General features: G+C 36.0%; 1 long non-coding RNA gene across 1 annotated transcript; it reads right to left on the bottom strand.

Annotated features, from left to right (window-relative positions):
- Window positions 1-223: 223 nt before the first annotated feature.
- On the bottom strand, window positions 224-7050 carry LOC146762156 (uncharacterized). Its single transcript, XR_014943156.1, has 3 exons — window positions 6762-7050; window positions 4703-4786; window positions 224-3357 (listed from the first exon to the last, which is right to left on the bottom strand). It is a non-coding gene; the product is annotated as an uncharacterized LOC146762156 (long non-coding RNA).
- Between the last annotated feature and the right edge of the window lie 4381 nt (window positions 7051-11431).

Here is an 11431-nt window from a genome sequence, read left to right as displayed (position 1 = left end):
CAATTAATTAAAATAATACCTTATTACTTCTAGATATTAGCATATATTCTATTTTCAAGATTTTATAGAAAGTATCCATTACACTTACAGTTTTTATTTTAATAACCTAGAAAAACATGTTAATAATTATCTTGCAGGAAATATTTTTATTTGCATTTTAGCATACCACAAAATATTTCCTTACTAATTTCATGCATTGGTAGCTCCAAAAGAAATTCCTCCTATTTATTTTCATGGAAACTACAATAGATAGAAAGAGCTCAATAACAGGATTTGATAGAGCAAATGATCACCTGCAAAACACTGTTTTTCAATATATTCTCCACCATTATCTATGCATTTTGCCAGCGATGTAAGGGAGCCTGCATGCTGCACTCATAAAAGTCTGCACCAACAGAGATGACCTACTGTTACTGTCACCACTGCTAAAACACACCACCCATCACCTCACATCTATTGCTTGGTCTCAAACATTCAGTAAGTATCAGTGAATGTCAGTGGGTGTAATTTTTTCCAAATGGAGGAATTTGACTCCACAGATTTGCTTTATAGGTACTTCCATATCAGACACCACTGTATTATAATGCCCCCATGCTGACATCTGTCACACCAAAATGTAATGGAATATTGGTGGGAATGTTCAACCTCTGCTACCATACCACCATAATCATCCTCTGACAACATAGGCCAACAGAATAAATTAGGAGGTATTATTTTTGGAGCAGGCCCTTTACAATCTCTGTTTAACATATAAGGCAACAGCAACCTTCAGATCACTAAGACTTTCCTGTGAGAACTCTAACTACAGGATAGCAAAGTCTTTTGTCTCTCTAGAGCCAGAAAAATCTGACTTGTCTTTTTCACGTTGTCTGAGACCTCAATAAATTATCTCGTGAACCTCAGCACTTCTAAAGAGGCTGTTGTTTCATCATTCTGGCTGTCATCAAAATGAATGAAAAAGGAATGAAAACATAATCTTCATTATTCTGTGGTAACTCTCCAGCTACTCAGATTTTGCATCAAAGTGACTTCTTCCCTACCACAGAAATTTTCTATGTATGAGGAACCCACATAAATCTAAGTTCGGTGTTCTTTCAGAGCCCGAAAACCTTACAAAATAAAGTGCATAATATGGGAGTGGTTAGCCTCACCTGATATAAAACTGTGTTAGAGTCTGATGCATGGGTCCAGTATATGTCATATCATACATTAATAACACTAAGTTTTCAAATACATAATCTTGATGAACAGTCTAAGAAGAAACATTGTGGGATGGACATGGGATAGTAAAGGTAAGGAGATTACTGAGAAATAAGACAAAATTTAGGTGCATTGAAAAATACGTCTTCTCAAAAAGTGCCAGTAGTCAGGGTTTGGCCACAGATGATATATTATTCCCAGTCTTTACAAAATTACCTTATTTATGCTTCTGATCTGTAAATTTTCCTGTTGTCTAATAGACAATATGGCCTTAGCCAGTATGACCACACAGATAACCTTTCCTCAGCACAGGTAAATGGAACATTTCTAAGGGCTTCAGAGCCCTGAGAGTTTGTATGAGGGACAGTGCGCTGTAGTAAGAAGATCCAAATTTCTCCTGAATTTTGTATCTTCCCCCCCCGCACACACACACAAAATAAGCTGACTTTCTTTTGAATATATCATAATGTTTCATGTCCAGAATTTAAAGTATCTTACAAACTTTCCAGCTTGGAAGCCCTCGGAAACTTGACACTGATTCCTTTCTCATGACACCAGCTCCTATGATCAATATTTCACATAAAAAAACCTTGACAAAATTGCTTTTTTTTTTTTTTTTTTTTTTTTTTAATATACATATGTCTGCCTCAGAAAGAGAATATGAAAATTTTTTACCAATGGAAAGTGTATGTATAAAATGAAATGCGTTACACTTGTGTACATCACAAATGCAAATCTGAAAATCTTTACTTTTAGGTTATTCCTCTATTTATAGTAGAAGTTTGCTATTTTCAGGGGTGCTTTACAGTCTTTCAAACTTCTTTTAATACTCTCTCCCCCCTTAATAAATTTTGCATACTTAGGCTGAATTCAGAATTCAACACTACTTCATTGGGCTTCAAGTAAATACTAATATTTCTGGAGCTATTGTTGACTTGAAAAATGCCATTTTTGGTTCTGTGACTGTCAGTGTGTACGATACTGGAGACAAGACAGAGCCAGCCTAGTTCAAAGCTCATCATTATCACTGGAAAGAGTTTTTTACCCGAGCCCTTTTATGCATCTAATTCTAATACGTGCATAATACCACTGGTTTTGAAGGAGTTGTTGAAATGTTTAAAATTAGCCTTGTGCTTACTCAGTTGAGGTCTATGAAGGCAGAACACATATACTGGAAGGAATTTTTCCATTAACATCAAACATTTCTTTGCATTCCCCCTTTATAAAAAGGAAAGGAAGAAAAGAATTGAGTAACGCTTAGTCTAACTTTCCTCCTGTGGTTTGTTTTCTTTTTCAGAGACATTCCAGAAATGTATTCCAGATGTTTTCAAATCCTTGTAACTTATTTTCCATACTATGTAAAACATTTTCTACTATATCTTTTCTCTCTCCATTTCTTTCTCTATTTCTTTCTCCCTATCTTTTATCCTCATTGTCTTAATATTTTCATTAACTCTGAGTTCCAGATGAGTTCATTTGTATTCTTTCAGAGGTCCTGCTTGGAAACGCACATTATCTGCTAGAAGATATATTGTTGCACACACAAATATTTCTTTGTGAAGTTCTTAATTAAATAATAATATTTAGTTGTGTTAGATGGATTTTAAAAATTCTAAAGGATATCAACTTCAACAATAAATAAGCTTTTGAATATTAAATTGGCTTTGCATTTCAGCACACTTACTCTCTGATAAAGCACAAATTATAATCTTATCTACTATTCACAGTGTGAAGTATGTCAAAAAAATGCATGTTTCCTTTGTCTGGCTAATTATAAGCCAGTTGCTTAATAAATCTTTCCTTAAGTCTGCTTCAGCATAATTTGGCAATTTTATTGTTGGAAAATGTTTCTTGTCATGAAACAGAAAGTGGCTGTCAAGCCCTTAGAAGGAGAAAGTCATTTTAATGAAGCCCAGGATATTTTTCCAATCATTCAGATGAACTTGGTCAACATTCCTTTCTCCACATGAACTAAACACGTGAAGTTTCACCCTTCTCCTTGGGAGCTGCTGCTTGGCAGTGATGTTTATACAATTCTTCCTGAGGTTACAGTTTTGCTCTGCAGAACTGATGGGAAACTGCCACTCTCCAATGTTATTGCTGGAAGAGAAGTGTATGGGAAAAGGCCAGAGCTCCACTGGGGGTTCCAGATGCTCACTGAAAAGAAACAGATTTTTCACAGCCCCAGAGTATCTACTCAGGACTTGTTAAAATTCTCTTTATTTAGAGTGGTGATATTTTTTCTTGGTTGACTAAGTAAAAATAGCTCACAGCAGTACTAACAACAGTATTTGAGCTCCCTTTTTATTTAAAAGGCAGACAGCCAAACCATATACAATGCAAATCAGAGAATCATTGACTTACAGCAACCAGGGATCCTGCCTATCACATTTGAACAAATGCAGATGGCAACTGCTCATCAGAGGCATATTTAGGCATATTTTTTAAAGTTTTTATTTATTTATTTATTTATTGTTTGTTTGTTTGTTTGTTTTTTCAATAGAAGCCATTATGTCTTCAAACATTTTCATACTACCAAGAAGTAGAGCTTCAGATGTTCAGATGACATAGCTCAATAGTGAGGTATACTGACATTTTGGAAGTAGGAGGAAAATTTACCTCTGCTTATATTATGCTTATCCTGTTAGAGGAAAATTATTCAGATCAGAATTGGATATCCAAAAAATCCAAGATTCTTGAGACTAGGGATTTCATTATTACTGGTTATATTTTACTGCAGTGGCTCATGGAGATCTCAGCTGAAGTCTCCTGTGGTACTTCTTGTACACAAACAGAACTCTCAGTTCCTAAGAGCTTGCAATCAGTGGAAATGAGGAGCGAGGAAGAAAAAGGAAGGAAGAGAGGTAGGGAGGAAGAAGATGTGATATTTACCAGAAGCCTAGCAGAAATCTGTTGGACTGCAATAATTTCCAGAAGTTTCATCCAGCTCTTTAATCACAAAAACTCTTTCGCTTTCTGGTTTAACCCTATTTTTTTTTTTTTCTTATTGTATTTGTTGTTGTTTAAGTGTATGTTTTTGGTTTGCTGTCCAGAAGGGAAAAGTTCATTAAAAAAAATAAATAAATTCTGAGCAGTTTCAGAATAGGATAACTTTGTCATAACTTGTCAAGAGCATGAAGCATAAAAATGCTTCTGTAAGGAAGAATGCAGTGCTCTGGAATCATGCCACCATTATGAGTTTACTTCTGAAATAAAGAAACAAGTTGTCTTTGTTCTAGGATTTAAATGTTCAAATGTCAGAGCCAACATTTGTAATGTTTGGAAAGAGAGAGAGAGGAAAGGAGAGAAGGAAAGAAGAGCTTTATTTTGCAAACTGTTCAAATTGAGAGTTCCAGAAAAACAACGGAAAAAGAGTGCTTTGGTAGTAGACAGGATGTACCATGAATAACAATGTATCCTGTGGATATTTACTACGAAATGATGTTTAACTGAAAGGAAAGTGGGAGTCACCACTGTAAGCAATTCCCATCCGATTCCTTACCATGTAAATCAGGAGCACAGAAAGGCCATTTATGGGAGTCTCACTGAAACAATGGCTTTCCCTGTGCCAAGTGGTGACATCACACTGCACAAAGGAGAAGGAAGAGGGCTGTAAGTACAGGCTGCTTTGCCAAGAGCTTTGTTATGTTTCCACAGAAGGAGAAAGAAAAAAAGAAAAAAAAAGAAAAAAAAAAAGTGGGGGGGGGCGGGGGGTGGGGGAGGGGGGGGGAAAGAGAGAGAGAGAGAGAGAGAGAAATCAAACCAAAGAAAAGAAAAAGAACAAGAATCAAAGAAACTTTTTTTTCTCAAAATGATAATATTACAGTGAGAGAAAATAAGAAAGGAAAAGAAAAGAAAAGAAAAGAAAAGAAAAGAAAAGAAAAGAAAAGAAAAGAAAAGAAAAGAAAAGAAAAGAAAAGAAAAGAAAAGAAAAGAAAAGAAAAGAAAAGAAAAGAAAAGAAAAGAAAAGAAAAGAAAAGGAAAGGAAAGAAAAGGAAAGAAAAGAAAAAAACAAATTTCAAAGAAATTGCCATATGGCTAATTCATCGTACATTGAAGCTCCTTAGTGGGATTTGAATAGTACTTGCAAAGAAAAAAAAAAAAAAAAAAATCATTACTAATTTTAAGCTTATGGTATCCAAGCAAACTGAAAGCAGACACAAACACACACTCACACATGCACAAACACAGCCAAAGGGATGAACATAAGACATTCTTTTTGTGAGCTAAACTATTGAAATTTTCCACAGTGTCTAGCTAACCGCAACTGTGTTTTACAGATGAGTAAGTTCTGAAATATTATTCTTCTCCACATAAGCTAATACACAAATAAAAAGTTTGATGTTCATGTTTTCTGAGAATTATTAATTTACTATATAAAGCTCAGGATCATGAAGAAATCCCCAAATTGCCCATTTTTTAAAGATTTAAAGATATTTTTTTTAAAGATAATTCCATCACAAATAGGTGTTATCATCTAGAATAACTAATCTCAAAGCTGGTCAAGAATCCCAGAAAAGATTCCTTACCTTCCTTCATGTTTTTAAAAATAGCAAAAACAAATTAAACCATTGGAACAGATAAAAAAGAATTGGAAAATTCCAAGGCTTCTGAGTCATAGAAATGAGGAAAAGGTTTTTCTATTGAATTTACAAGAGCCAGCACTTATTTCCATCTATTCTGTGTTATGTGTTCTGTAGTACATTATAGCATACTAGGGAATTCCACAGTAATAGTCTTATGTGACATATACATAACATTTATTATTTGTAACATGAGGATTAGTACAGACTATACTATTCTGATAACTAATAGGTTTTTTTAGATAGGAAAAACATATGATTTTCTTTTCCAAAAGGCATCCGTTTGATACTACATGATTTTAAAATCCAGATTCAACTTATGCTTGAATCATGCTGATAATACACATGTAACAAGGACAATCTGTGTCCCAGAGATCAATGCATTCTAAAGATCTTCACAACATTTGCTGTTGTTCGTTTCTCAGCCAGTACTTAGGATGAAAAGAGGGAAAATGAAACTAAGCACAATTACAAAAATGCATTAGATTATTTCATAAGGTGGGAGAGGGTACTGTGTTTAAAAAGAGAAAATGAAAGTACTGACTTCAAAACAAAAATAAAAAATGTGCTTTATGCATTTATTCTTTATTTTACTTGCATATTATTCATTCCACTGTCAAAGTCAGGAATCAGTGTGAGACATGGTAAATTATATCTTTTAGAAGCTTTTGTAACAGGAGGTTTTTTTCAAAAGTCTCTTCCCATTAAAGAAATTGGATACTCACGGAGAGATCCAAAATAGAGTGACATCCAGAATCATCCTTCCCGACCAACTTTAAGCCTTGAGACACTTCTCACAGACATTAAGACATCTCTGTTTCTGCTACTGCTTTTATACAGAAGACATAATTCTGTGATTCTATGACCTAATGAGTTGATGAGTTAAGAATGAACAAATAATCTCTTACATCCCAGATCCCTCCAGCTCACACAAGAAATCTCAAATTATCAACCATAAAAAGTTAAAGATATACTAACACTTCATATTGTAGTTGAAACTGGGTCATTCATCAAGGAGGAGACAGGAATGTGGAGAATGCTACAGCAGCTTGGTGGTTAGTCTTTGTTCCAATAAGAAGTCATATGATTTATATTTAGTAACCAGGAGATAAGAAACAGAAAGCACAAATACCAAGTTGGTAGCAGCTGCCAATCTACATGTCATTAGTTAAATAACTATGAGATATGTAGCACTAGGACATTGTAAGCCTGCTTTTCAGCTAGCAAAATCATTTCCATAACCTTTAAGAGGTGAGAGAAAAGGACCGAGGAACACTGTAACTTCAGGAAGCAGCAGGGAAAAAAATCAGATTTGTCCCAGATGAATTCAGGATGGTTCCTCAAAGAAGGTAGTACACCTATAGCCCAGGTGGAGTGGCTCTATACCAATGCACACAGTGTGGGGAATAACAAGGATAGCTGGAAGCCATGGAGAAGATTAAATATTCTGACTATGTTGCTATCACAGAAATGCACATCTGGGATGAACTGCACAACTGGAATAGTATGATTGTGAGCTAAAAGCTTTTTAGAAGAGACAGGCAGAGCAGGACAGGAAGGGCAGAGGAGTTCCTCTTTATGTAAAGAAGTAGACTGCCAAAAGCTGCCTGTGAGAAGCAGTCATTATCAGATTGAGAGCTTATGAGTGAATATTAGAGATCAGATCAATAAAGGACATTTTGTGGTCAATGTCTTGTATGGAGGTAGGTGAATCTTTGATAGTCTAAAGGGTATATACAAGGTGCACTACTACTCAGTAATGGCAACCTTCATTAGATTTAAATGAGAGAGCAGATATGTGCAACGAAACAAACTTTTATTAGTTCAGCTATTCAAATGTATACAAAGTAATGGAGCACAAGTGTCAACTTTTATGGACGCGTTCCCGAGAGCACAAGAGCTCTCCATTCCCCAGTATAAGTCAAGCAAAGGAGACAGGACAAGGATACAATTGGTCAAACTGGGAGACATGCCCTGGGAAGAATACAGGGATTCCATCTGGATGTGCAGAGGTAGGGTCAGGAAAGCCAAAGCAGAGACAGCATTGAACTTGGCAAGGCTCATAAAAAACACTTTGAAGGGATTCTGTAGCACACTGATCAGAAGCGAAAGGCCAAATAGACTGTACACACTCTGATAATTGAGAAGGGAGAACTGGCTACAATGGCCATGGAGAAGGCAGAGAAACTCAGCAACTTATTTGCCTCAGTCTTCAGTAGCAGTCAGGCTTCCCATATTTTGCACATCCCTGAACCTCTAGATGATGGTTGGAGGAAAAAATAAATAAAATTAAATTAAAAACAAAACAAAATAATAATAATAAAGAAACCTTCCCTCTGTTACAGAAGAACATCAGAACAAGATCCATCCAGAACCAATGCTAATTGCTGTTATTATTACTAGCTCTCAAAGGAAGATGCCTGTAGGCTCCCTGGTTGTGAATGATTTTTGAGTAATAAAATATAGGTGAGATAATTTCAGATGTGAAACCTCACATCCTTATGTATATTACCCCAGTATCTCTATTCATAAGGAAATCAACATTTTTTGAAAGAACTTTCATGGATGAATGGATGACTTAAATTAGTGTTTGCATATACATCCCAAGTCTCTATATATGTAACATCATTTCATTTGAGAATTTTATGAAGTTTGAACATGAAGGTAAGTAGTGCTGCCCACTGTGAAGGCAAAGTACATTTGCATCCTATGTATCTGGTACGTATCCCCTCTATGGAATATTTCTAATGTTTGCAGTCTGGGTTTAAATTTCTCTAGAGACGAATCATTTAATCCAGTTACACATCTCTGTATAGTACCTTTAAATAGCAACACTATTTCTGTATAAAACCTTCATAGAAATGATGAAACTGAAATTGCTTTACTTAAATGTTAACTGTAGTGGATATTGATTTCATAGTTACCCCTCAGTATAGAGGATATGAAGGCTCATTTCTGAATTCAGTGAGAACTACCAGTCCATGCACTTCACTTTACTGCTCTGTGTAGGATCAAACCTCAAAAGTCATATCAGTAGTGATATTTTGTCATTTATATTAAGATTAGTTGAAATCCATTCTTTTTTTTTTTTTTTCCCCATTTTCGAGACTTCTGTGTGTGTTACTTGGTCATTAACAAACTGCTTTACACAGTGAATGGAACAAAGAGGAAGATAAGGGATTTACTGACCAAAAAAAAAAAAAAAAAGTTCAAAATGTAGACATGGTAGAGTTACTTGGTTGGATATTTCACAGATCAGTGGGGATAGAGATAGCTGAATTGCCATAAAGTCATTGTAATATGAGCTATTCCTGGAAATTTGTTAGGAAAGCTGTAAACATACTACAGTAGTCTCTAAACTTACAAGCTATGTTTTTAAAGCTAGTATGACATTGAACACAGCTGAATTAAGTTAATAAATTAAAGCAGGCACAGAAGAGTAGAAAGGGAATATTAAAAATGTACATCATCATTGTGTAGTTATCCACACACACTCTGTTTTCAGTAACTTTAAATGACTGCTTTGGAAGTTATTCTTTTCCTGCTGAGTGTGAGGTATTTGAAACTCATTTACTGAAAGTTGCGTTCAGTGGATTTTCATTGATAATGGGTATAATTCTATCTTACTAAAAATACCGCCAACTGGCTGTCATATGAGTTTTTGAAAAGCCGTAATAAATCTTTCTTGCCTGTTTTCATATGAACTTTGAGCTGAATTATGAGCTGCACGTTATTTTTCCCTCTGTGACCTCACTAATTCTATTTGTTCTGACTTTAATAGATGGTGGCTCTGGACACACATAACGGCTGTAATTTTGCATGAATGCAAACTTGCTGACATTGCTGCTTGTGACCCTCCTTTTGACATGTGCTGTACTGAAATGCTCTCTCATGCGCTGCCTATTTCAGCCTAAATACAGTGGAGATGGTTAGTGACTTTTCATATCAGGTGGATGTTGAAATATATAAATAACTTGAGAAAAGTATTGTCTGGAACTGAAATGCAGCATTCTAAATCCGTTTATTATCATTGAGCTTATTTTAGTATAGACTTCAAAACACAGGTGATAGTGTATAATTATTTACATTTTAAATGTAGTCAAGGAAATTAAGTGGAGAAAAAGTAATGCAGAAAATCAAAGACAGATCTGGGACTTAGGCTTGCACCTTCTGAGTCTTCCTTGGCAGATTATTGATCAGATCAGCAAGCATAGATAATGAACACCACTTCAGAGTTGAAATCTTCTTCGTACACCTGGACTCCACCAGTATGACAGGCCTCAAGAATTCCCCTTTAATGCTTCCATCTTCATTATTTATTTACTTATTTTTGCGTCTGCCATAATTGCTGTTAGAGATTACCAAAGTTAAGGTGAGCTGGGATACCCACCACCACAATTTATACTTCTCTGTTACGTGTATAAAACAGGAAAGATGCATAGTGCCTTTTTATTTGTCTTGGGCTCCTCTCACCAAGGAGACAGACTGACAAGGTCAAGGGCTGCTCTAAAAGTAATCCTCCTATTTTATTATATTGGTTCATGACATCAAAAGCAGATGTTGGTGGTATGGCAGTAAAAGTTGCACCTTCCCAAAGACATTATATTTTGTTGCCTTGTGACAGATAGCACCAGAGGGGCAGTATGACACAATGGTGCCTGACATAGATGTGTGTGTGAAGCAAAGGTGTGGAACTGAATTTCTCCATGTGGAAAAAATTGCACCCATCAACATTTGCCAGCATTAGCTGAATGTTTATGGAGACCAAAGAGTAGATGTGAGTACAGTGAGGTGGTAGATGGTGCATTTCAGCAACAGCAACACCAGTGTTCCAGATGTAAACTCTTACATCACAAAATGAAGAGCATCTCAATCAGCTCATTCACACAAATTGTTGGATTACAGCAAGAGAACTGTGTACAGAGCTGAAAATCTGCTTCAGTTTGTTGGAAGCGATGGTGGTAGCACTGATTGCAAAGTCTGCACCAGGTAAGTCCCATGAGTACTCACACAGGAACAGAAAGAACACAGTATGCAAGTCTGTCAGGATCCATTACACCAGTACAAGGCTGAAAGTAACAACTACCTGGATCACATCATTACTGGCAATTAGATGTGTTATCATTACTAAGTAGGTAAGTTGCCCTTTAAAAAAACAGTGGAACTGCTAGTGTTAAAAAAAATTACAGTTCCAACAGCCCTGAGCCTAACAGCTTTATGAATTTGAGTTAATGAAGTAAAATCATAGAATTGTAGAACCACTTTACAAGATCATTCAGTCCAGCCATCCACCTATCATCAATATTTCCCACTAAACCAGCTTCTCCAGGAGAATACTGTGGAAGACAGTGTCAAAGGCTTTGCTGAAGTCAGGGGAGACAATATCAATAGCCTTTCCCTCATCTACCAGGTGAGTCACTAGGTCATACAAGGGCACAAGGTTGGTCAAACAGGACCTGCCTTTCATTAACCCATGCTGGCTGGGCCTGATCCCCTGGTTCTCCTGCACATGCTGTGTGAATTCCTTCAAGATGATCCGCTCCATAGCATTCCTTGATACCAAGAGGGAATGGAATTATGAGGAAATTATATCCAAAAGTGAATGAGTTCTGATACTAGTTGTGATCCAAGTTCCACAAAGGCTCTTT

Source organism: Coturnix japonica, chromosome 2 (assembly GCF_054131305.1).
Source record: "Coturnix japonica strain WE chromosome 2, WE-NBRP24, whole genome shotgun sequence".
Taxonomy (NCBI): domain Eukaryota; kingdom Metazoa; phylum Chordata; class Aves; order Galliformes; family Phasianidae; genus Coturnix; species Coturnix japonica.
This window is presented reverse-complemented; position numbering and strand designations above follow the sequence as displayed.